The 27,984-nt window shown below is 40.2% G+C and overlaps 1 long non-coding RNA gene across 1 annotated transcript; it reads left to right on the forward strand.

The window, feature by feature from the left end:
- On the forward strand, positions 1–27,558 carry LOC135513203 (uncharacterized). Its single transcript, XR_010451502.1, has 3 exons — positions 1–174; positions 21,307–21,410; positions 26,947–27,558. It is a non-coding gene; the product is annotated as an uncharacterized LOC135513203 (long non-coding RNA).
- Positions 27,559–27,984: the final 426 nt, after the last annotated feature.

Consider the following 27,984-nt stretch of genomic DNA (forward strand, 5'->3'; position numbering starts at 1 on the left):
GCCTGCTAGACTAGTCCTCCATTTACCCAGAGTCAGAACTTATATGGTCTTTCCCAGATATTGGGTAAAGTTTATTGACAAATCTATAGATGACTTAGGACATAGTAATAGTCCATTGTGATTGGTAGCAGGGGACCGAGTGGATTTGAGCAGCATGAGAAGCCCAGTAGTCATGTGAGTAGCATGGGGACACAGGCTAAAGATAAACAATCCCTGATTTGTCTGTTGATACTATAACTACTGTGACCTGAGGGGTATAGTACAAAGCAGGATCAAGGAGTTAGCCAGCTAACTAGCCTAAATATTGTGATGTAACTTTACATTTTCTCGAAAGATAAGCTTGAAATGGGCATTCTCTAATTGACTCAACAACCAAAAACACATATCTAAGATTTGCTTTCTTAATGAACCGGAAAATCCACAATTATTTCTGGCTATGTATCAAAGTTAGCTGGCTAAATTATTGATCCGAAGGGGTATTCCACATTTGTTGTGTTACAGACTGAATTCCAAATTGATTAAATATGTTTTTTCTCACCCATCTACACCCAATACCCCGTAATGACTAAGGGAATTCTTGTTGTTGTTGAGAAATATGCACATTTATTGTGAATGAAATACAGAAATATATCATTTACATTAGTTTTCACACCCCTGAGTTAATACATGTTAAAATCACCTTTAGCAGCGATTACAGCTGTAAGTTTTTCTGGGTGAGTCTCTAAGAGCTTTGCACACTTGGATTGTACAATATTTGCCCATTTATTATTTTCTTAATTCTTCAAGCTCTGTCAAATTGGTTGTTGATCATTGCTAGACAACCATTTTCAAGTCTTGCCATGGATTTTCAAGCAGATGTAGGTTAAAACTTGGTAATCAACTCCAGTGTGGATTTGGCTTTGTAATTTAGGTTGACCTGCTGAAAGGTGAATTAATTTCCCAGTATCTGGTGGAGAGCAGACTGAAGCAGGTTTTCTTCGAAGATATTGCCTGTGCATAGCTCCATTCCGTTTTTTAAAATCCTGAAATACTCCCTAGTTCGTAACGATTACAAGCATACCCGTAAGTTGATGCAGACACCACTATGCTTGAAAATGTTGAGAGTGGTACTCAGTAATGTGTTGGATTTGCCCCAAACATAACGCTTTGTATGAAGGACATAAAATGTATTGCTTTGTCACAGTTTTTGCAGTATTATTTTAGTGCCTTTTTGTAGGATGCATGTTTTGGAATATTTCTTTCTGTACTGGCTTGCTTCTTTTCACTCTTTCAATTAGATTAATATTGTGGAGCAACTACAATGTTGTTGATCCATCCTCAGTTTTCTCCTATCACAGCCATTAAACTATGCAACTGTTTTAAAGTCACCATTGGCCTCATCATGATAAAATCCCTGAGAGGTTTCCTTCCTCTCTGGCAACTGAGGTAGGAAGGACGCCTGTATCTCTGTAGTGACTGGGTTTATTGATACACCATCCAAAGTGTAATGAATAACTTCACCATATTCAAAGGGATATTCGGTGTCAACTTTTCTTTTGAACCCTGTTCTTTTACGAGACATTGGAAAACCTCCCTGGTATTTGTGGTTAAATCTGTGTCTGGAATTCACTGCTCGACTAAGTAATTGTATGCATGGGGTACAGAGATGAGGTATTCATTCAAAAATCATGTTAAACAATTCTATTGCACACAGAATGAGTCCATGAAACTTATTATGTGACTTGTTAAGCAAATCTTTTCTCCTGAACTTATTTAGGCTTACCATAACAAAGGGTTATTAAATAAGCATTTTGCTACACTCTCAATAACATCTGCTAAACATGTGTATGCAGTAGCGTGCCGTGGTTCTGGGGCCTGGGCCTTCAGTGAAGTCCTACACAGTCCCACCCGAATTAATCCACCTCTTATTACCATCATTATGATGCCATGGCTCTAGACACTATACATTTAGACAGAAACGCAGTATAACCAGGCATTGCGTCACCTTGAAATTGACATTTGTATTCAGAGAATTGCAGGGGAAGAGTACAATACCTATTCATTGTGCAGCTTCGTTGCCCTGCGTGCTTGTTCGTTGAGCTGTAAATCCACTCGGGTGTCCCCAAAAGTTTTCAAAAGCACCATTGCTTGTAAGTGCCCAGCCGTACTTTGGTGTCTCGTTGCTGCCTTGGTTAGACAACTCAGGTTTTCAAAGCCAGTGTGGCTCCAAACACCAAATCGATCACTTGCAAATAATAGGCATTCCCAGCAGTACAGTTTGCAGTGCTTCTCGGAGCCTGTGAGTCATTGATAGCGCCCATAGTTGAAAGTGGCGAACGAACCCCTTTCCCGCCTGTGACATGCTTCGTAGCGTCGGAGTCTACCTCTCCTGACAATGTCTAACTTTTCTTGAAAGGTTTGTCTTGAGAATGGCGTTATAATTATATCCTCGACCAAATCGATATCTTCTCCTTCCGCCATTGTGGGTTGAAAAAACAGCTTAGTAGTACACAAATTAATTTGTTGATCAATTTCAGTTTCCTAGTTCTGAGACCTGCCCATATAGGACCTGCCTCTCAATATTGGTACTCCAATCAAAAGACGTGCACGCACTACGCCTGCTAGCTGGCTCCTGTGTAACACTGGAGCCAGCCAGCAGGCGTACAATAGCCAGCTCTAAAGCTGATTGGTTGACACTAAATTTTAATTTCCATTCACTTTAAGCTACAAGCGCCCGCACTGTTGATTCTGAAGGCCTGAGGGCAGATTTTAGATCCCTGGCAACACATGATGGCTGAATATGATTGGATAAATAACATAAAGACCAGCCCTCCAAATCTCAACCTGGGGCTGGAAGCAGTGCAAACAAGAGGAACGTTATGAAATGAAGAGTGTAACTCTTACTCTGGGAAATAATTTAATACATATTTGTGGGAAAATATATTTAAAAAATATATATATATTCTGATGATGCTTAGGCCAGCAGAGAAGGCCTTGCTGGCCCTGACGGCCCACCACTGTGTGTATGTGACCAATAAAATTTGATTTGATTTTATATACTTATTGACTCTTCAGCTTTTCATTTTTTTTAATATGTAAAAATTAAAATTAAACATATTTTCACTTTGACATTTTGGGGTATTGTGTGTAGGCCAGTGACAAAAAATTCTCACTTTAACCCATTTTAAATTCAGGCTGTAACACAACAAAATGTGGGAAAAGTGAAGGGGTGTGAACACTTTCTGAAGCTAGATTTGCCCAGGCTTTTCTGAAATTACTTCAGTTCGCTTCACATTCCAGCTCAGGCTTCATCCGTACTACAACTGTGGATATTGCTCCTTCGCCTGCCGCTAACCTAACTCTAGCAGGCTTGTAACTGCGCGTGGCTAGTCGAACGCCGAACTCTTCATTGAGAAAATGCTGAAATAAGAAGTGCTGTCTTTCTTTTATTATATATCGGTAATGTGCTTTTGTGTTCTTATCAATGCACACAGCACCCTTTTTCTAATTCTATCGATAAAATAATTGTGTAATGTCAATAGATTCTGTCACTGCCAAATATGTAATGCGATTTTTTTTTTTTTTTACCCAAACCATTGATTAATAAAATATTTAATCGGTCGTCTTCCTCAAATGAAGGGGATGATGAAGCAATGTTTGCGAGAGGGAGGGAATCTGATTTCATTGGTTCTCAACTCGCAGTTCAGATACTTCATTCAGGATAAATGTAGTTAACCTTGAGTAGCCTACCCCGGAGCAGGGCAGTTCTGAAGCATTCATAGCCATATAAATTAACCTGATTAAAAGGTGAGCCACTTTCATGGTACCGGTTATCCAGAGTTGGATCTCGGTTGACCAAAGTTACCTCGCTAACTCCTCAAACCACTCTGCTAGTACACCCCTCAAGTCTGCCTCCACTCTTTACCTTTAAGGCTGATGCGAGGCCCCAGTTACCCCCGATGCACCCAGCCGGGTGCAAGACATGAGTGTTAGGCCTCTTTAGAGGTACACAGAGTCCCTTTACGTTTGTGCCTCCATCTCTGTCTTCTCTCTCTAATGGGCGTAAGCCAAAAGGGCAAACACACACACACACACACACACACACACACACACACACACACACACACACACACACACACACACACACACACACACACACACACACACACACACACACACACAGAAAGTTGATGTTCTATTTGGCTCACACAATTCAGCTAAATCCCTGTTCTTTTTTTGTTGTTGGTACACTTACACTCATTTTGGTAAAAGCTTCAGTAAGTGGTGCTTAATTCTACTATGCACCAGTAATTTGGCTCTCTATCTCAGTAATCGCCATGGCGACCAGACATTTTAATGCCTCACTCAAATGTAGGTGCTTATATTAACATAAGAGCAGACGTGTCGTCATTAGATGAATTAAAAGTAGCCAACTCGCATGCTCTTTCCTCTACCTCAATCCTCCCAATGGGCAAAAACGGGTTGAATTGGTGTTGTTTCCATGTAATTTCAACAAAAACATGAAATATGATGGCGTTGAAACAACGGGGAAAACTAATTGGATTTGAAAAAAGTTATTAACGTAGGGGAATTTCATATTTTTTTCCACCCAACTTAATACCTAAATCCCATGACATGGTGAAATGTTTGGTTAATTTCACACTGAATTCATGTTAGTTGACAACTAACCAAAATTAAATGAAAACTACACATTGAAATGACATCTGTGCCCAATGTCTCTTCTCATCTCCCCTTTCTCAAAGCTTTCTCTCTCTGCTCCCTGCCTATTTTCTTTTAAAGTAGTGGTTATTTGGCTATGGTCTACGAGCAAATGGTCCTCACTGCATATGAACAGGTTTTCTGCATATGAACATGGTTCTAACGTGCCTTGTCCCCTTGAGGTCAGGGGTCATATCCACAAAGCAGCTCAGAATAGAACATTGGTCATTCAACAGTGTCTCTTAAACTTTTGACGATTATTTCACAAGGCCAATTTCACACGATATGCCTAAATAGCCTACTTCCAACCACTAAGCTAATAAAATCATTTTTTTATTCATAACTTTTTACTGCCGTGTGCTATATCAGGGTCACACAGAGTGTTTCTTGGTAGTCATAAATATGGTCAAGTCATTTGACTGCAGGAAAGAGCTTACTTAATTTACATCATGTTATTTCAAGTTATCCTTTTGGAGCTAAATATCACATTATTAAAAAAATATTCCTAAATTGGAAATGCATATAAGTTGGGCATCTTTATTAACTTTTGATTGTGATCGTTAAAAATGATAAACCTATGAAACGTTTTTTTTTTTGCAACATTATCGCAAGTGGCCTGATGCCTAGCTGCTGTGCCAAAGCTAGTTAGAGCTGAGGAGTGAAGAGGCGTGTGCTAATATAGTGCTAATAGTAAACATATTAATCTTTTGACAATCACTTGTAGTCTGTTGCTGGCTTCAAATGCTTGTTGGAAACTGCTTCTACACCTGCATTGCTTGAAATCAGGTTTTAGGCTGGGTTTCTGTATAGCACTTTGTGACATCAGCTGATGTAAGAAGGGCTTAATAAATACATTTGATTGAACTAGGAAGTCCGACATGATTGTGTTCAAACAAAGATCTCTATAAACCCTGGTTGCTTATAGTATGTATTGGCAGTGCTTGACTTGGACTGAAATAGATGCTGGTACAGTTTATATTTAGGTGTATATGCAATTTTTTGCGCACGGGAGGTATAAAAGGCATTTTTTTAAATATATTTTTTATTTAACATTTATTTAACTAGGCAAGTCAGTTAAGAATAAATTGTTATTTACAATGACGGTCTACCAAAAGGCAAAAGGCCTCCTGCCGGGGATGGGATTAAAAATGATGGAATTAAAAATAAGAATAAATTAAATAAAAATATAGGACAAAACACACATCACGACAAGCGAGACAACACAACACTACAGGCAGCCTAGTGGGCAGAGCGTTGGACTAGTAACCGAAAGGTTGCAAGATCTAATCCCTAAACTGACAAGGTTAAAAAAATCTGTTGTTCTGCCCCTGAACAAGGCAGTTAACCCACTGTTCCTAGGCCGTCATTGGAAATAAGAAATTGTTCTTAACTGACTTGCCTGGTTAAATAAAGGTAACATAAAGAGAGACCTAAGGCAACAACATAGCATGGCAGCAACACATGATGACAACACAAATAAGAATATGCAAGGAAGAATGTGGTAAAAATTTGCCTGTTTGTAAGGGGGTCATAAATGTTGCCCATTTTTTTGTTACAAGCAAAATACCGTAACAAAAAAGCAGTATGTGTGGAACAGGAGCTCAAGCAGTAGAACATTTGAGGTGCCGGTACTTAGCTCCAGTGAGCTCCTGTCCAATTCAAGCACTGTGTATTGGCCATTGAGAGACTTTGAAGCCACTGGTTGGCCATATTGGCACTCCCAGATAGGAGCAGTCCTCGAAAGGAATGGATGGAATTCAACAGTATTTCAATTAAATGTTTCAAGGACATAATTACATGTATTTGGCTAACAATATAATTGAAAAGTATGCATTAATGTGTATGTAATATAAATGTGGGAAAAAAAACAAATGTAGATATTAATACAAGGATATGTATAGCTTCCAAAATATGTTTTACAATGGTGGAGGAGTTCCAAGATGGAGGCACGGTGGTTTCAATACAGTGCCCCCAATCAGTCATGAATACAGTGCCCCCCCCCCCTTTATGATTAGTTAACTAATTTAAACAGGTGTTCCAGTTTAGGGTTAAAACCAAAATTAGAAATGTTTGGGGGGGAGGGGGGTCTAGGAGTGGGTTGGGAAACCCTGAGTTTGTATATAAATCAATGTGTTAAAGTGCTTTTGGAGTCGGAGAAATTATTAAAACAATATGATTTTAGCTAGCTTGATAAGCTTGTGTAACATTGCTAATAATACAGTTTGCTAGCTTGATAAGCTTGTGTAACATTGCTAATAATACAGTTTGCTAGCTTGATAAGCTTGTGTAACATTGCTAATAGTACAGTTTGCCAGCTTGATAAGCTTGTGTAACATTGCTAATAATACAGTTTGCTAGCTTGATAAGCTTGTGTAACATTGCTAATAGTACAGTTTGCCAGCTTGATAAGCTTGTGTAACATTGCTAATAATACAGTTTGCTAGCTTGATAAGCTTGTGTAACATTGCTAATAATACAGTTTGCTAGCTTGATAAGCTTGTGTAACATTGCTAATAATACAGTTTGCTAGCTTGATAAGCTTGTGTAACATTGCTAATAATACAGTTTCCTAGCTTGATAAGCTTGTGTAACATTGCTAATAATACAGTTTGCTAGCTTGATAAGCTTGTAACATTGCTAATAATACAGTTTGCTAGTTTGATAAGCTTGTGTAACATTGCTAATAATACAGTTTGCTACCTTGATAAGCTTGTGTAACATTGCTAATAATACAGTTTGCTAGCTTGATAAGATTGTGTAACATTGCTAATAATACAGTTTGCTAGCTTGATAAGCTTGTGTAACATTGCTAATAATACAGTTTGCTAGCTTGATAAGCTTGTGTAACATTGCTAATAGTACAGTTTGCCAGCTTGATAAGCTTGTGTAACATTGCTAATAATACAGTTTGCTAGCTTGATAAGCTTGTGTAACATTGCTAATAGTACAGTTTGCCAGCTTGATAAGCTTGTGTAACATTGCTAATAATACAGTTTGCTAGCTTGATAAGCTTGTGTAACATTGCTAATAATACAGTTTGCTAGCTTGATAAGCTTGTGTAACATTGCTAATAATACAGTTTCCTAGCTTGATAAGCTTGTGTAACATTGCTAATACAGTTTGCTAGCTTGATAAGCTTGTGTAACATTGCTAATAATACAGTTTGCTAGCTTGATAAGCTTGTGTAACATTGCTAATAATACAGTTTCCTAGCTTGATAAGCTTGTGTAACATTGCTAATAATACAGTTTGCTAGCTTGATAAGCTTGTAACATTGCTAATAATACAGTTTGCTAGTTTGATAAGCTTGTGTAACATTGCTAATAATACAGTTTGCTACCTTGATAAGCTTGTGTAACATTGCTAATAATACAGTTTGCTAGCTTGATAAGATTGTGTAACATTGCTAATAATACAGTTTGCTAGCTTGCTTAACGATCACAATTTGGTCATACTAGCTATATTATCCATATTGAAAGCCTAAAGGTCATAGTTGTCAAAAACTGATTTGTTGTCATCTTTTGGTTGAAAAGGTCTGAAACTCTACAACTTGGGTAATCACCTTTTCTCTGAGTCTCCAACTTGCAATTCCAACTTGAACGGTCATTCAAGTGAAGTTTCCCGTTAGGAACTAGGAGCGTCCAAAAGCTCTGATAGCATGTGAATGTGGCATATTTCATAGTATTCCCTTAAAGAGTGACTGTCCCCTAAAAAGCAACTTGTTTTGAAAACGTGATGATGGGGAAGCTGCTTTGAAAATATAGTTTACCAAGCTACCAATTACTTCACACTGAAAGAAGTTAAACTACACTAAAGCTACTATTAAGAAGAAATGAAGTTTACTTAAACTAAAGTTACTTTGAAATAGTACTGTAGTTCACTATCCAAACTACTTTGTTAATAATTATCCAATCTAAATCTGAAATGCTATAGAATACAAATCGCAAGGACATATCACTCTTTTGTCAGATGTTAACAGAATGTGTAATTTATCCTATTAAACACAATAACTATGTTTCAAATGAGAATTAAACAGGTCTGATGACAAAAAAGAAAGGAAATGATTGCCTACTTCACCCATATTTTTTTTGTTTTTTCCCCCCAAAAAGTAGTGTGTAGTTCCAGTAGCTAGCTACACCGCTGCATGGCAACAAAAAATACATTAAATACTGAAAACACAACCAAGAACTACCACAAAGCTACTGCAAAATGTAGTTTCATTACTAGTTGAACTACATGTAGTTCACTACTGGGTTTATTTCAATCCTGTCCACATCTGGCAGCACCTAAGTCATCATTCATTCGGAGCACAGCTGCATGTGACCAGATCGTAATGCACATAGTCAATTTGGTTTGACATTCGATATCCTTATGGGGCTCGTTAGGGACCATCAGTAAATTACACAATGTACAGGGGACAATATTTTAAAATGTCAATAACTCCACATTTCAATGACTTAAAAACCTCAAGCCAACTATAAATTGTAGAAATTCATATACAAATATTGAAAGCATTTAATCAGACAACTAAAAGATGTGCAACATGAAAATATTGTAATTTATTGACATCCCTAACTAACCCCATATGCAATCCAATGTCAGACCAACTTTACCCCCCTATTATCATAACCTGTTATGTAAACAAACCATCTGTGCTGACAAATCATCACTATCACAAAACCGGCCTTAGCCTTCCTCCCGGGCAAAGAACCGGGTGCCTTTTTTGGCCGACAGTGGAGTCGGCTGAAACCAAAGGTGACATAGGTTAAGCACGTGGAGTAATGAAAAGGATTCTGTGTTTTTACATGCAAAAGTGATTGCTTTTGATAAAACGTGTTACATCTTCCCTATGAAAAGTAGTCTGAAAATTCAAAAATACACTACCGTACAAAAGTTTAGGGTAAATTAGAAATGTCCTTGTTTCTTAAAGAATTTTTTTTTTTTTTGTCCATTAAATTATCATAAAATTGATCAGAAACACAGTGTAGACATTGTTAATGTTGTAAATGACTATTGTAGCTGCAAACTGCTGATTAAAATGCTAAACTTGGATTAGATAACACAACGTGTCATTGGAACACAGGAGTGATATTTGCTGATAATGGGCCTATGTACACCTATGTAGATATCCCATTAGATATTCCATTCCAGCTACAATAGTCATTTACAACATTAACAATGTCTACACTGTATTTCTAATCAATTTCATGTTATTTTAATGGACAAAAAATGTCTAAGTGACCCCTAAACTTTTGAACAGTAGTGTACATTTAATTAATGGAAACATTTTCTGAAAGATGCATCATGCTGCCTTGTTGACAACATGATTGAACAGTGCTCCTGCCTCAATGCTTTTGCTCATACATGTCACGGGCCAGAGCCCAGTGCACCCCGGTTCAGCTTAATCAAAATCCATCAATGTCACTGAGAGTCACTACATTTTTCCCTTTGTGCTACCTCAAACTGTTGTGATTACCAACTGAGTATATTTTAATCCTTGCTCAGAGTGTCTTAACCATAATCATCCTTAATAATTGTTTGTTTTAAAGCTAAAATCTTTAGTTATATAGTTATATACTGTATACCCATTGATTATTGAAGAATATAACTTATAAATGTTTCATGATCTCAGTTCAACTGTCACAGCTCATCAGAACACAAAATATCATCTTAATTTACTCCAGTGTTTGTAAACAATGTAAATGTAAACAAACACTGTATAGCCTCAAAAAAAATGGTTGTAACTATACTTTTTTATATCATGAATGGTAAGTCCTTGCATCCAGAGCTCTGTCCATGAATTTGAGAGTGGTTACATTTCTCCAGGCCCATCTCTCAGATGTTTTACTAAAACAAAGGCAGGGTGTCCACTTTGTTATTGTTTCAATTAAGGGTTCTAGCTTTAAAACAGGTTTTTAACAGGATTTCTAAGATCTTTTCTGAGAAGCTTTGTGAATACAGGCCCTGATGTGAAAACTGTCCAAACGTTTACCCAACAGGCTACGTACGGGCTAACCAACTCTCTTCCTTACACACACAGGAGCGGTATGTTTTCCTTGAGTGATTCTCGGAAAGGGTCAGAGGTCATCCCCTAAGATTCTGGCCACGTGCAGAGAGAAAATGTTATGAACGATCATCCCCCAACCAAGCCCCCCCCCCCACCTACACCCATCTCTGAAAAGGCTGCAATATACTGGGAGTACAACAGAATCACACTCAATACTGTACTTCAGGATAAAACTGCACACTATCGTCAACATAAAATCAGCACACCACTAACACACCCTCCTAGATGACACAATTTCTCTTCAATGCCCTTATGAAGTGGTACAATGGAGATTGAGATGTATTAGACCCGGAACGACCCCAGAGTCTCAGAGCAGATCAATGAGACCTCAGATCAATGAGAGACCATATCGACTGGTTATTTAGTCTACAATAATCATCATCATCATCATCATCAGCCCATTGGCCAATGTTCTCTCTAAACTGCACACGGGCACGCAGTAGCCCGGGACTGCTGCGAAGCTCACCCAGGATTGCTGCACAGAAGAACTATCAGCCCACAGAGAGAAGCACTCAACTTTCTAGAGTTTACCCTGTTAGTTAACACTATTAATGTTTCCCTTTACTATGGCAATTGTGATCGAATCAATGCAATATTAGCCACTTGTATTGCAGCATACCGAATCAAAACAAACTATGCAAAAGATTTTGTTGTAGGCAGAACGCATCGGAGTAGGATTCTATTGCACAAGACTCAGCCTGCACTCGACACAGATCAGTGCGGCATAACCAATCAGAGCTGCAGTAGGCCTATATGCAAATAGTTATCGATAATTTGTAGCCAGCAATAGGGGAGTGATTGCTTCCTATAAGAGCACAAAACCTGTATATTTCTAGACATCTTTGAAAAGTGAATCAGGTAAAGAGCCTTTTTTTGTCTTGAAGAGGGGCATTGTTGTATTTTGAGACAGGCTTGAATAAGCTAAGTAGCCAATAGGCAGAGGATAGCATAACCGGTCTGATTCTCTGTAATAATGGTATGGGAAAAAAATATGAATTTTATTTTGTAAAGTGGTTTCTTGCATCAAACAACACAAAAACATCTTCATTCACCTCCTTGTCTGAAGGACAAGTGGATAAACCGGCTCATGTCAAGTCCTGAATGTGAATAAAACAAGTCTCATGGAATGTACGCCTACATTAAACACCACAGATTGGCTGCTACTGTAGGCAGAACGATAGAACAGCTATTTCCATGTTAAAATGTTATGGGATGCATTTTCTCCATTGTTTTTGGTAGGTCTACATTATGGTAGGCCTACATTCCTAGGCCACTGTTAAAACTGTCATTTAAAGTGGGTACAGCCTCAGTGTTCACAGTAAACTGGCTCAAATTAAAATCCTACATCTCTAATGAGCTTTTTAGAGTCCCACTGCTCTTCTTTCAACAGCAAACAGTGTCTGTGGAGGAAACAGAGTTTGTTGGAGCTGTTTGCTCTACATGTGGCTAGATGATCACTCTCTACTTTTCTTAAATAACTGATTAGTTGTATATCACCCCTCGTTATTTTAAGGAGCGTTGTTTTTGTGTGATGTCTAAAAGCCCAGAAAGGGTGTGAAAATTAAAGGGAGAGTTAACCCAAATGACAAAATGACACTGGTTTTTATCTTACCCAGTCTATGGACAAGGTAGGACAGCAATTCATGTTTTGGTGTAGTTTCCCTGTTCCTGTTTCCACATGCTAACTTTTTCGCATTTGTAGCACAAACATTTTCACGCATCATTTTCAAATCCCCTATGTGACTTTGTTGAGCTTCACAATCAATTTGAAATGCTTTTGTATGATTTGGACATGATGCTGGACTATTGCTGCACAGAGTGAGCCCATGCAACTTAAGTGACTTGTTAAGCAAATTGTTACTCCTGAACTTATTTATGCTTGCCATAAGAAAGCGGTTGAATACTTATTGACTCCACCTTTTAATTTTTATTAAATTGTAAAAATGTCTTCAAACATCATTCCACTTGGGGTATTGTGTGTAGGCCTGTGACAAAAAATATATAAATTGAATCCATTTTAAATTCAGGCTGAAATGCAACAAAATGTGGAAAAAGTCAAGAAATACTTTCTGAAGGCACTGTGCAATTTGGATGGTGTATCAATACACCCAGTCACTACAAAGATACAGGCGTCCTGTTACGGTTTCCTTCTACCACCTCCTCTGACCAAGAGGTGTAGCAAGGATCGGACCAAAATGCAGCGTGGTGGTTATTCATGTTCTTTAATTAAGGAACTTGACATGAAATAACTAACAAAACAATAAAAGTGTGAAAACCTAAACAGTCCTATCTGGTGAAAACACAGAGACAGGAACAATCACCCACGAAACACTCAAAGAATATGGCTGCCTAAATATGGTTCCCAATCAGAGACAACGAAAAACACCTGCCTCTGATTGAGAACCACTCCAGACAGCCATAGACTATGCTAGATACCCCCACTAAGCCACAAACCCAATACCTAACAAAAACTCCAAGACAAAACACACCACAATAAACCCATGTCACACCCTGGCCTGACCAAATAAATGAAGACGAACACAATATACTTCGACCAGGGCGTGACACGTCCTTCCTAACTCAGTTGCCAGAGAGGAAGGAAACCGCTCGGGGATTTCACCATGAGGCCAATGGTGACTTTAAAACAGTTAGAGTTTAATGGCTGTGAAAGGAGAAAAATTGAAGATGGATCAACAACATTGTCGTTAATCCACAATACTAACCTAAATGACAGAGTGGAAGAAGGAAGCCTGTACTGTTGAAAAATATTCCATAACATGCATCCTGTTTGCAACAAGGCACTAAAGTAAAACTGCAAAAAATGTGACAAAGAAATCAACTTTATATTCTGAGTACAAAGCATTATGTTAGGGGCAAATCCAACACAACATTCTGTATCACTGACAACCACCTTTCACCTTTTCAAGCATGGTTGTGGCTGCATCATGTTAAGGGTCTGCTTGTCATCGTCAAGGACTAAGGAGTTTTTTTTTCAGGATTAAAAACGGAATGGAGCTAAGCACTGGCAAAATGCTAGAGGAAAACCTGTTTCAGTCTGCTTTCCAGCATTTACTGGTAGACAAAATTCACCTTTCAGCAGGACAATAATCTAAAACACAAGGCCAATATACACTGGTGTTGCTTACCAAGGTGACATTGAACATTCCTGAGGGGCGCAGTTTTGACTTAAATCGTCTTGAAAATATATGGCAAGACTTGAAAATTACTGCCTAGCAATGATTAACAACCAGTTTGATAGAGCTTGAGTTTTTTAAAGAGTAATGTGCAAATATTGTACAATCCATGTGTGCAAAGCTCTTAGAGACTTGCCAAGAAAGACTCACAGCTGTAATCGCTGCCAAAGGTGATCGTAACATGTTGACTCAGGGGTGTGAATACTTATGTAAATAAGGTATATTTCTGTATTTAATTTTCAATAAATGTGTAAAAATGTCTAAAAACACGTTTTCACTTTGCCGTTATGGGCTATTGTGTGTAGATGGGTGAAAAACAAAATATATTTAATCCACTTTGAATTCAAGCTGTAACACAACAAAATGTGCAATAAGGGGTATGAATATTTTCTGAAGGCACTGTGGTAACTGCCAAAAATAAAGGAAACACGAGTAAATGAGGGGTACAAAGTATATTAAAATCAGATGCTTCCACAAAGGTGTATTCCTGAGTTAATTAAACAACTAACATTCCATCATGCTTAGGGTCATGTATAAAAATGGCTACCATGGCTAGAAGAAGAGATCTCAGTGACTTTGAAAGGGGGGTCTCAAAGGAGCATAGATGGTTTAAAGTGTCTGTCTGTCTGTTAGTGTGCGTCAGTCAACAGAACTCAGCCCAGTTATTGAAGCTGTTCTGGCTGCTTGTAGTGGCCCAACATCCTGTTAAGACATTATGTTGGTGTTTCCTTTATTTTGTCTGTTACCTGTAATTTTCCACAAAAGAGAGATTCACATGCAGGCTAATAATTCCCTCGGTACATTCAGAGGTCAACCAACTGAAACTGTAGCTAAGAGGTTATGGTGCAATAGCATTCCTCTGGTGTTGACCCTGTGGCTGCAGTTAACCCTAAAACAGGGGGTTTAGAAATATGACCTAGATACATACATTAGACCAAGGCCACAGTTTAACACACACACACACACACACACACACACATACATACATACATACATACATACATACATACATACATACATACATACATACATACATACATACATACATACATACATGCATACATACATACATGCATACATACATACATACATACATACATACATACATACATACATACATACATACATACATACATACATACATACATACATACATACATACATACATACATACATACATACATAGAGAGAAAGAGGGGTTGGAAGAAGGGGTCTGTGTGTCAGAAATAGGGTCAATAAAGAGTTAAACTTTGAACCAGTGTGTGCCTCCACATCACCACTTCCATTTCACCTTGAGCCCAGAAAGCCCCTCCAGCCTTGAGCAGAGCCTCCCTCGTCTCCCCCCTGCTACTCCAGAACTGCTCATGTATGCATTATGAGGTGAGGGATGCGGAAGTCGGAAGGTCATTCGAATATGCATTGAAGTGAGATTACGTCAAGACAGTTCAGGCCACTTTAGAAGTGCTGTGACTGCACTTCAGCCTATATGACCACCGAACTGCATAAGGTTCAAGTCCCTGGATCAATGAAACACACCAGTGTATATCCCATGTCTGGGTTTGAATTCTCACCCTGTGATGGCACAAGCCCTGCTCTGCCTTGTGTGCTGATTCGGTTATGACTATTACATACTCCTCATTTGGCCGTTACCAGTTATTGATGTAATTTGCTAAGTTATTTCCTTCAGATTGTGCATTTATTTAGAGTGCTTACTTTGTGTTTGTTCTTTTTTTGGTGCCGCCATAGATATAGTGGCTGAGGCTTCTTGAAGCTCCGCTCTAGCATGTCTGCATTCTATAGGAGGCTTGCTCATGGTTGCTCGAGAAGCGCGCACCCTTTTTCCCACGGGTTCTGTCATTTTTGGGGTCTGGCCTTCTAGGCAGAGTTGCAAAGAAAAAGCCATATCTCAGACTGGCCAATAAAAAGAAAAGATCAATATGGGCAAAAGAACACAGACACTGGACAGAGGAACTTCACGTTGAGACTGGTGTTTTGCGGGTACTATTTAATAAAGCTGCCAGTTAAGGACTTGTGAGGCGTCTGTTTCTCAAACTAGACACTCTAATGTACTTGTCCTCTTGCTCATTTGTGCACCAGGGCCTCCCACTCCTCTTTCTATTCTGGTTAGGGTCAGTTTGCGCTGTTCTGTGAAAGGACTAGTACACAGCATTGTACCAGATCTTCAGTTTCTTGGCAATTTCTTGCATGGAATAGCTTTAATTTCTCAGAACAAAAATAGACTAACAAGTTTCAGAAGAAAGTGATTTGTTTTTGGCTATTTTAAGCCTGTAATCGAACCCACAAATGCTGATGCTCCAGATAAAGGCCAATTTTATTGTAAAGTTCTGACCTTGGTTTCTTTGTTATGTCTTTGTTTTAGTATGGTCAGGGCGTGAGTTGGGTGGGTTGTCTATGTTCCGTTTTCTATGTTGTGTTTTTGCGTTTGGCCTGGTATGGTTCTCAGAGGCAGGTGTCGTTAGTTGTCTCTGATAGAGAATCATACTTAGGTAGCCTTTTCCCACTTGTGCTTCGTGGGTGTTTATGTTCTGTCTTTGTGTATGTCACCAGACAGGACTGTTTCGTTTCGTATCATTCTCATTGTTATTTTTGTTTTAGTGTTCTGCGCTTTGGTCCGATCCTTGCGACTCCTCCTCAGAAGAAGAGGACGAGCTTTACATTTATTGCTTCTTCAATCAGATCAACAGTTTTCAGCTGTGCTAAAATAATTGCAAAATGGTTTTCTAATGATCAATTAGCCTTTTAAAATGATAAACTTGTATTAGCTAACACAATGTGCCATTGGAACACAGGATTGAAAGGTTGCTGATAATGGGCCTCTGTATGCCTATGTAGATATTCCATTTTAAAAAATCTGCAGTTTCCAGCTACAATAGTAATTTACAACATTAACAGTGTCTACACTGTATTTCTGATCAATTTGATGTTATTTTAATGGACTGACCCCAAACTTTTTTAACGGTAGTGTATATATATTTTAAATGGCATTTAATGTACTCCTACGTGCCTGCCTGCCCTCAAAACCACAAGACAATTTTAGGCCTACTTTTTCACACAATGCAACATTGGCATATCTTGATTTCTTCTCTGTTGCCTATCATGTTGAACGACCATTGGTTTGTTACTAGGTGAGATGAGACAAATTGACAGCAGAGCCATCAATATAGCACTTCCTAATGTAGGCTACAGTAAGACCTTTAGTAGCTACAGCGGCGCTTAGGAGGGCGCACATCTTGCTGGTTCCTGCTCGACTTTGCTTTTTTATGGCTATTTTTGCGTGAATTATTAATTTGTTTGCTAAATATTGGACAATAAATTGTGCCATCCTGTATTATACTTGTGCTAAAGTGTTTATTCTATTCTACTGAGCCACTTACTTTATGTTCGTATTCTTTAATGATTTCTTATTGTTGTTGCATTGTCGAGAAGGAACCGGCAAGTAAGGATTTCATTGGATAGTGTATACCATGTGACTTGGAACTAAATCCGTAACAGGATATGTGATTCTCCATATCACCGTTACAGCGTCGCTAGTGTAAAGTTTAGCAGGTAGTAAAACTTATTTTTTTTAAATGCTGAAAGATATTAAATCCACGTTTTGTATCAAGTGAGAAATGCTTCTTGCATGTGTGTAGATCTTTGTTTTGGTTGCACTGTGTGACGAGCTGTCATCTACATCTACACATGGCAGCGGAGCATAGAAATGACCAGTTCCTGAAAAGATGTCAGGAAATGCAAGATGTCTGACTGCTGAAATGGTGAGGGAATTCCTCACTCGGTGAAAAAAGTGGATTTAATATGTTTCCAAATTTTCTCTGTGTTTTTATTTATTTTTACCACCTGCAACTGGACACAGACATTCACAAGATACACTGTTATTCTGAATCAAGAAACAAAGAAAGCAAGTAAAGATTAGCCAAAAATTTCCTGATTACAGCTAAACAGCAGCTTATGTGTATCAGTTTTGCTTCTGTCCCTCTCCTTGCCCCAACCTGAGCTTGAACCAGGGACCTTCTGAACTCATCAACAGCTACCTCTCACGAAGAATCATTAACTATCGCTCCACAAAAGCCACGGCCAGGGAAACAAATTCTTCAAAGTGATGGCCGAGATCCTTTTAACTGAGTAAATACGGATAGCCACAATTGCTTCCGCTACTTGTTGGTGCTAGCAAGCAGGCTAGATAGTGCTAGGTGTCAGCAGCCAATACAGTAAGGCCTGGAAGCTATATTGAGCTTCGATAGGACACAATGTCGCAGAGTATCTGCATAAAGTTGAACTTTCCCCAACTTTGGTACCACCCTGTTCACATCCCTCGCCCATGCTCGCATCGGCCAATGGTCCCTCCACCCACTTCACTTCCTACATTGAAAATGAATAGGCTACTGTTGTTTCATCGCTCTCAATGTGTTATGCTGATCTCTTGTGTCAGAGCGAGTGAAGTCATCAATTCAAATCAAACTTTATTTGTCACATGCGCCGAATACAACAAGTGTGGACTTTACTGTGAAATGCTTACTTGCAAGCCCTTAACCAACAGTGCAGTTCAAGATGAAGAAAATATTTTCCAAGAAGACTAAAATAAAAAGTAACACAATAAGAATAACAATAACTAGGCTATATACAGGGGACACCGATACCGAGACAGTGTGCGGGGGTACAGGCTAGTTGAGATAATCTGTACATGTAGGAGGGGGCGAAGTGACTATGCATAGGTAACAAACAAACAGCGAGTAGCAGCAGTTTACAAAAGGGAGGGGGGTGGGGGGGTCAATGTAAATTGTCCTGTGGCGATTTTATGAATTGTTTAGCAGTCTTATGGCTTGGGGGTAGAAGCTGTTGAGGAGCCTTTTGGTCCTTGACTTGGCGCTCCGGTACCACTTGCTGTGCGGTAGCAGAGAAAACAGTCTATAACTTGGGTGACTGGAGTCTCTGACAATTTTATGAGCTTTCCTCTGACACCTCCTATAATATAAGTCCTGGATAGCAGGAAGCTTGGCCCCACTGATGTACTGGGCCGTTCGCACTACCCTCTGTAGTGCCTTACACAAAGATGCCAAGCAGTTGCCATACAAGGTGGTGATGCAACCGGTCAGGATGCTCTCGATAGTGCAGCTGTAGAAGATTTTGAGGATCCAGGGACCCATGACAAATTTTTTCAGTCTCCTGAGGGGGAAAAGGTTTTGTCGTGCCCTCTTCATGACGGTCTTGGTGTGTTTGGACCATGATTTTTCGTTGGTGATGTGGGCACCAAGGAACTTGAAACTCTCGACCTGCTCCACTACAGCCCTGTCAATGTTCGGCCCGCCTTTTCCTGTGGTCCACGGTCAGCTCTTTCGTCTTGCTCACATTGAGGGAGAGGTTGTTGTCCTGGCACCACACTGCCAGTTCTCTGACCTTCTCCCTACAGGCCGTCTCATCGTTATCGTGATCAGGCCTACCACTGTTGTGTCGTCAGCAAAGTTAATGATGGTGTTGTAGACGTGTTTTGCCAGTCGTGGGTGAACAGGGAATACAGGAGGGGACTAAGTACACACCTCTGAGGGGCCCCAGTGTTAAGGATCAGCATGGCACACATGTTGTTGCCTACTCTTACCACCTGGGGGCTGACAGGAAGTCAGTTGCAGAGGGAGGTATTTAGTCTCTGAGTCCTTAGCTTAGTGATGAGCTTCGTGGGCACTATGGTGTTGAACGCTGTCAATTAACAGCATTCTCACATAGGTGACCACATAGGTGGTCAGGGAGAGGTTGAAAATGTTAGTGAAGACACTTGACAGTTGGTCCGCACATGCTTTGAGTACACGTCCTGGTAATCTGTCTGACCCATCGGCTTTGTGAATATTGACCTGTTTAAAAGGTTTTGTTCACATTGGCTACCGAAAGCGTTATCACACGGTCAACCAGAAAAGCTGGTGCTCTGGTGCATGCTTCAGTGCAATTGAAACGCTACTAGCTCGCACCACTAAATAGCTAGCCATTTCACACCGGTTACATATTCATTACCTCAGAAAGCTCTGCTGTGCTTCATGTTTACATAGCTAGACCTACAATAGCTGGTGTGTAAGGGGTGATAGGACAAGCTTGTGCAGGAAGTACCTGGGGATATTTGCACACCACTGCTGCTGCTCAGTATTCAAAACTTCACCTGCCCTGGATTGTGGCCTCCTAATGATGGGTGCTTCCTGGGTTAGGATTCGTGGTGAGACAGAGATGACCCATTTAGAAATCTGATGGTGGGATTTCTGTTTACAAAACACGAGACACGTAAGCTACCGATAACAAGTATGTTAAGTTTATGGTCATTTGAAGTATTTGTATTCACAGACCATAAATAGTGCTGTTTGGTATTTGTCTCTCACTCTGCCCTATTCTATTATACCGGCGTGGTTGAGTGGAACAAACTACCACAGAAAATCAAAGCCATGCCGACCAGAATTTAATTTCAAAAGAAAGTCAAAAGCCGGCTAATGATTGAGCAATAAAAAGAAAATTATGAATCTGTATGTAATGTGTCTGTATCGATGTAGCCTAATGTTGTCATGTTTTTACTCCATGGAATGTAGGAACCACAATAGAAATAAGTCTCTGACTTTGTGATATCCCTGTCACCTTATCAAAATGCACAATACCAGTCAAAAGGTTAGACAAACCTACTAATTCCAGGGTTTCTCTCTATTTTTACTATTTTCTACATTGTAGAATAATAGTGAAAACATCAAAACTATGAAATAACACATATGGAATCAGGTAGTAACCAAAAGATATAACTATGAAATAACACACATGGAATCAGGTAGTAACCAAAAGATATAACTATGAAATAACACATATGGAATCAGGTAGTAACCAGAAGATATAACTATGAAATAACAAATATGGAATCAGGTAGTAACCAAAAGATATAACTATGAAATAACACATATGGAATCTGGTAGTAACCAAAAGATATAACTATGAAATAACAAATATGGAATCAGGTAGTAACCAGAAGATATAACTATGAAATAACAAATATGGAATCAGGTAGTAACCAAAAGATATAACTATGAAATAACACATATGGAATCAGGTAGTAACAAAAATATATAACTATGAAATAACACATATGGAATCATGTAGTAACCAAAAAAAGTGTTAAGCAAATCAAAATATATTTGAAATTTGAGATTCTTCAAAGTGGTAACCCTGCAGTCGTTCTGTATATTGTCCTCTGTCTCACTTCTCAAGTTAATTCTCACGTTTTTACCTCCGTCCTTTATTGTGGTTAGAATAACCAGGTTTTTACTATTTTTTTTTTTTACTTTTGAAAAGTTATTTTCTGGTCTACAGGTGTCACAGCATGGTGTGTTCAGCTCCACCTTCCTCCCCACCTCATGTCCTACACTGGCTGTAATCCTCAGGCCCTGCAGACTATGGTGCTGACCAACAGCTGGGTAAGTGTGTGTGCTTGAATACACAAGGATTTACGGCTTGCATGAATGGTCAGCACACACACACACACACACACACACAGAGATGTTTAGCATGTTTTTACAATAAGATAGAATCAAAGTTTATATAACTCAAAATCTTCGGCAAGGACAAATACAGGGTACTACCCTCCACAACATAACCTTCACTCCAAACCTACAACCTGATTTTGAACAAAACTACCTGGAAGGATTCCTACAACCAAAGATGATTATTTCAAATCAAATCAAATCAAATTTTATTTGTCACATACACATGGTTAGCAGATGTTAATGCAAGTGTAGCGAAATGCTTGTGCTTCTAGTTCTGACAATGCAGTAATAACCAACAAGTAATCTAACTAACAATTCCTAAACTACTGTCTTATACACAGTGTAAGGGGATAAAGAATATGTACATAAGGATATATGAATGAGTGATGGTACAGAGCATAGGCAAGATACAGTAGATGGTATCGAGTACAGTATATACATATGAGATGAGTATGTAAACAAAGTGGCATAGTTAAAGTGGCTAGTGATACATGTATTACATAAGGATGCAGTCGATGATATAGAGTACAGTATATACGTATGCATATGAGATGAATAATGTAGGGTAAGTAACATTATATAAGGTAGCATTGTTTAAAGTGGCTAGTGATATATTTACATCATTTCCCATCAATTCCCATTATTAAAGTGCCTGGAGTTGAGTCAGTGTCAGTGTGTTGGCAGCAGCCACTCAATGTTAGTGGTGGCTGTTTAACAGTCTGATGGCCTTGAGATAGAAGCTGTTTTTCAGTCTCTCGGTCCCAGCTTTGATGCACCTGTACTGACCTCGCCTTCTGGATGATAGCGGGGTGAACAGGCAGTGGCTCGGGTGGTTGATGTCCTTGATCTTTATGGCCTTCCTGTAACATCGGGTGGTGTAGGTGTCCTGGAGGGCAGGTAGTTTGCCCCGGTGATGCGTTGTGCAGACCTCACTACCCTCTGGAGAGCCTTACGGTTGAGGGCGGAGCAGTTGCCGTACCAGGCGGTGATACAGCCCGCCAGGATGCTCTCGATTGTGCATCTGTAGAAGTTTGTGAGTGCTTTTGGTGACAAGCCGAATTTCTTCAGCCTCCTGAGGTTGAAGAGGCGCTGCTGCGCCTTCTTCACGATGCTGTCTGTGTGAGTGGACCAATTCAGTTTGTCTGTGATGTGTATGCCGAGGAACCTAAAACTTGCTACTCTCTCCACTACTGTTCCATAGATGTGGATAGGGGGGTGTTCCCTCTGCTGTTTCCTGAAGTCCACAATCATCTTCTTAGTTTTGTTGACGTTGAGTGTGAGGTTATTTTCCTGACACCACACTCCGAGGGCCCTCAACTCCTCCCTGTAGGCCGTCTCGTCGTTGTTGGTAATCAAGCCTACCACTGTTGTGTCGTCCGCAAACTTGATGATTGAGTTGGAGGCGTGCGTGGCCACGCAGTCGTGGGTGAACAGGGAGTACAGGAGAGGGCTCAGAACGCACCCTTGTGGGGCCCCAGTGTTGAGGATCAGCGGGGAGGAGATGTTGTTACCTACCCTCACCACCTGGGGGCGGACCGTCAGGAAGTCCAGTACCCAGTTGCACAGGGCGGGGTCGAGGCCCAGGGTCTCGAGCTTGATGACGAGCTTGGAGGGTACTATGGTGTTGAATGCCGAGCTGTAGTCGATGAACAGCATTCTCACATAGGTATTCCTCTTGTCCAGATGGGTTAGGGCAGTGTGCAGTGTGGTTGAGATTGCATCATCTGTGGACCTATTTGGGCGGTAAGCAAATTGGAGTGGGTCTAGGGTGTCAGGTAGGGTGGAGGTGATATGGTCCTTGACTAGTCTCTCAAAGCACTTCATGATGACGGAAGTGAGTGCTACGGGGCGGTAGTCGTTTAGCTCAGTTACCTTAGCTTTCTTGGGAACAGGAACAATGGTGGCCCTCTTGAAGCATGTGGGAACAGCAGACTGGTATAGGGATTGATTGAATATGTCCGTAAACACACCAGCCAGCTGGTCTGCGCATGCTCTGAGGGCGCGGCTGGGGATGCCGTCTGGGCCTGCAGCCTTGCGAGGGTTAACACGTTTAAATGTTTTACTCACCTCGGCTGCAGTGAAGGAGAGACCGCATGTTTCCGTTGCAGGCCGTGTCAGTGGCACTGTATTGTCCTCAAAGCGGGCAAAAAAGTTATTTAGTCTGCCTGGGAGCAAGACATCCTGGTCCGTGACTGGGCTGGATTTCTTCCTGTAGTCCGTGATTGACTGTAGACTGTAGCTATTTCCAAGCTATACAGCAAATGCTCTGGCAAACAAACAGAAACCTGAAAACACCATCCAACCTGGAACTGAGTGAGTAATGTTTAGTCTGAATCTACATTTAAAGCCAAGAAGAAAAATACATTACAATTTGTTTTGTTACTTTATAAGGACTGAATGCTAAGTTAAGGCTACCAAGCTTGCTTGGACAGAACATAACACTTCAATTAGCAGTGAGGTGTGAAGTGAGGTGTCAAAGCCCTTGAAACAAACAATGGAAGAAGAGTTTCACAGCCTCCCCCACCCAAATGCAGAGGCCTTTGAAGCCCCCTCCTGCGGTTCAGAGGTCATTACAATACAGTTCCCTCTGGATGTAAGAATTGAGATGACACGAAAAGAGTACAAAAATAAGCACATTTTGGAAAATCAAGAGACACTTTTTGCTGACTGCTATAAAAATGGGAACATAATCAACTCAATCTTCCACACAGACCATGGCGCAGTGCTATATTAACTATCAAAATAAAGAAAGTCGCATACGCCATACATAAACTACCAGCAATTTAATGGGTATTTACCAACCTTTCGGCATCACTGTGCCTTCCTCAGGGCAATGTCATGAATACTGGAACCAGGTTATGTAGACAAACAGTGCAATTAGTGTATGGCTTTCGACCTTCGTCTCTCCCGAGCCCGTACGGGAGTTGTAGCGATGAGACAAGATAGTAACTACTAACAATTGGAAACCACGAAATTGGGGAGAAAAGGGGGTAAAACATTTTTTTTTAAAGGCGGATCTATGACGCCAGATCATGTCTCTGCTCACGGGCGAGCCAATGACTTAGTTCAACTTTAAAGGGAATACAATTGTCCTTCATTAAAGGTTTAACATCACCTTACATAATTTCACAAATAGTTTCATCTTTACTAATTTATTTTATTGTCACATTCTGACCTTAGTTCCTTTGTTTTGTCTTTGTTTTAGTATGGTCAGGGCGTGAGTTGGGGTGGGCAGTCTATGTTCCTTTTTCTATAATTTGGGACTTTGTGTTTGGCCTGATATGGTTCTCAATCAGAGGCAGCTGTCAATCGTTGTCCCTGATTGAGAACCATACTTAGGTAGCCTGGTTTCACTTTTGAGTTGTGGGTGATTGTTTCCTGTGTCTTCCACACGGAACTGTTTCGGTTTGTTATTGCACTTTGTTATTTTTGTCGTGTTCAGTTTGTTCGATTTAAATATGGACACTTGCCACGCTGCGCATTGGTCCTCCTCTTCTCCTTCATACGACGACCGTTACATTTATACAAGAATTAGAATTAGATACCTGTGTTCTCTGTTTGTCCGTTGCCAGTTCGTCTTGTTTGTCAAGTCAACCAGCGTTTTTGTTCTCAGCTCCTGCCAGTCTCTCGTTTTCTCGACGTGTTTGCATCTGGGTCTTACCTTGATTCCTGATAGACACATTGGAAAGAATTAACAAATAACAGAGCAAACTAGAATGCTATTTGGGAGTACACAGTCTGCAGAATACCTGACCACTGTGACGGACCCAAACTTAAGGAAAGCGTTGACTATGTACAGACAGAGAGCATAGCCTTGCTATTGAGAAAGGCCGCCGTAGGCAGACCTAGCTCTCAAGAGGTGGGTCTATGACGCCAGATCATGTCTCTGCTCACGGGCGAGCCAATGACTTAGTTAAACTTTAAACGGCAGGGGCGGCAGGGTAGCCTAGTGGTTAGAGCGTTGGACTAGTAACCGGAAGGTTGCAAGCTCAAACCCACGAGCTGACAAGGTACAACTCTGTCGTTCTGCCCTTGAACAGGCAGTTAACCCACTGTTCCTAGGCCCTCATTGAAAATAAGAATTTGTTCTTAACTGACTTCATGGTTAAATAAAGGTAAAAAAAGAGAACACAGGCTATGTGCACACTGCCCAAACATATTTCCCTCAGATTACACAGATCCACAAAGAATTTGAAAACAAACTCCTGTAACACTCAATGAGTGAATGGGTGTAGAGTCAGGCGCAGAGAGCAAAGGATGCGGGAAAAAACACGCTTTAATGTCCAAAATCAAAAGATCAAAATAGTTATACCCAACACAGGCATAACTATTACTACAATAAGTACCCTGAGGTAAAAATACCAGGACAGCAACAAAACACTAACACCTCTTACAAATACAGAAGAACAAGCCCGCACAAACAGAAGTGGGCTAAACGAACTTAAATAACACCACCCTAACAACCAAACAATGAACAGTTGAAACCAATTAGACAAAACCAAACGAACATGGAACAAAGGATCGGTGGCAGCTCGTAGACTGGCGACGACGACCGCCGAGCGCCACCAGAACAAGAAGGGGAGCCACTTTCGGTAATATTCGTGACACTCCCATATCTATTGGGTGAAATACCACATTTTTTTGCACATAATATGACATTTATAATGTCTTTATTCTTTTGGAACTTTTGTGAGTATAATGTTTACTGTTAATTTGTATTGTTTATTTCACTTTTGTTTATTATCTAGATCTCTTGCTTTGGCAATGTTAACATATGCTTCCCATGCCAGTAAAGCCCATTAAATTGATAAAGGTGAGGCTCAGTACACTGGCTTTTGTCTCATTATCTGGTCTTTCAGTGGTGCATCACATGCCTCTCGCTCTCTCGCTCTCTCTCTCTCTATTTCTCACTCTCTCGCTCTCTCGCTCTCTCTCTCTCTCTCTCGCTCTCTCGCTCTCTCTCTCTCTCTCTCGCTCTCTCTCTCGCTCTCTCTTTCTCTCTCTCGCTCTCTCTCTCTCTCTCTCTCTCTCTCTCTCTCTCGCTCTCTCACTCTCTCGCTCTCTCGCTCCCTCACTCTCTCTCCTGAAGCAGCTAGAGCAGAAATACAGCCCTCACTGTGATTTATTTATGGACCAAGGCCACCAGGCTCAATCTGTAACAAAGTGTAATACAATGATGAATCTGCTGTGCTCACAATAACATAACACATTTCATTGGGTCTGTATACTGTTGTGTTCTACTTTCTCTGAATGTATACATTGTATACAATATCACTGTGTGTGTGTGGTCCTGTGTAGCTCATTTGGTAGAGTATGGTGCTTGCAAAGCTAGGGTTGCTAGTTTGATTCCCACGGGGAACCAGTACGAAAAAAATATGAAAATGCTTCCACTCGCTACTGTGTGTTGCTCTGGATAAGAGCGCCTGCTAAATTACTCAAATGTTTTTGTGTGTCCATACGAATATAGGAGAAATAGAGACATCTTCAAAGGCCATGGAGACTGTCCCCTTCCTTCACCAATATCAGCAGGATTTCATGTCACACAGACACCTTATGAGGCTACCTATGGGGACCTTGCTACTGTGTCACTTGTCATGTGTACAGTTGCCAGAAAAGAAGGAAACTGCTTTGTGATATTACCATGAGACCAATGGGGACTTTAAAACAGTTACAGAGTTTAATGGCTGTGATAGGAGAACTGAGGATGGATCAGCAACATTGTAGTGACTCCACAATACTCACCTTAATGACAGAGTGAAAAGAAGGACGTCTCTACAGAATACAAATATTCCAAAACATGCTTCCTGTTTGCAACAAGGCACTAAAGTAATACTGCAAAATAAATGTGGCAAAGCAATTTGTTTTTTGTCCAGAATACAAAGTGTTATTTTGGGGGCAAATCCAACATAACAAATCACTGAGTACCATACTTCATATTTCCAAGCATGGGGTTGGCTACAAATTCACCTTTCAGCAGGACAACTACCTACAGTGACGGAAAAAAGTATTTGATCCCCTGCAGATTTCTTATGTTTGCCCACTGACAAAGAAATGATCAGTCTAATTTTAATGGTAGGTTTATTTGAACAGTGAGAGACAGAATAACAACAAAAAAATCCAGAAAAACGCATGTCAAAAATGTTATAAATTGATTTGCATTTTAATGAGGGAAATAAGTGTTTGACCCCCTTTCAATCACAAAGATTTCTGGCTCCCAGGTGTCTTTTATACAGATAATGAGCTGAGATCAGGAGCACACTCTAAAAGGGAGTGCTCCTAATCTCAGCTTGTTACCTGTATAAAATACATCTGTCCACAGAAGCAATCAATCAATCAGATTCCAAACTCTCCACCATGGCCAAGACCAAAGAGCTCTCCAAGAATGTCAGGGACAAGATTGTAGACCTACATAAGGCTAGAATGGGCTACAAGACCATCGCCAAGCAGCTTGGTGAGAAGGTGACAACAGTTGGTGCGATTATTTGCAAATGGAAGAAACACAAAA

The sequence above is a fragment of the Oncorhynchus masou genome, chromosome 24, assembly GCF_036934945.1.
Source record: "Oncorhynchus masou masou isolate Uvic2021 chromosome 24, UVic_Omas_1.1, whole genome shotgun sequence".
NCBI lineage: Eukaryota > Metazoa > Chordata > Actinopteri > Salmoniformes > Salmonidae > Oncorhynchus > Oncorhynchus masou.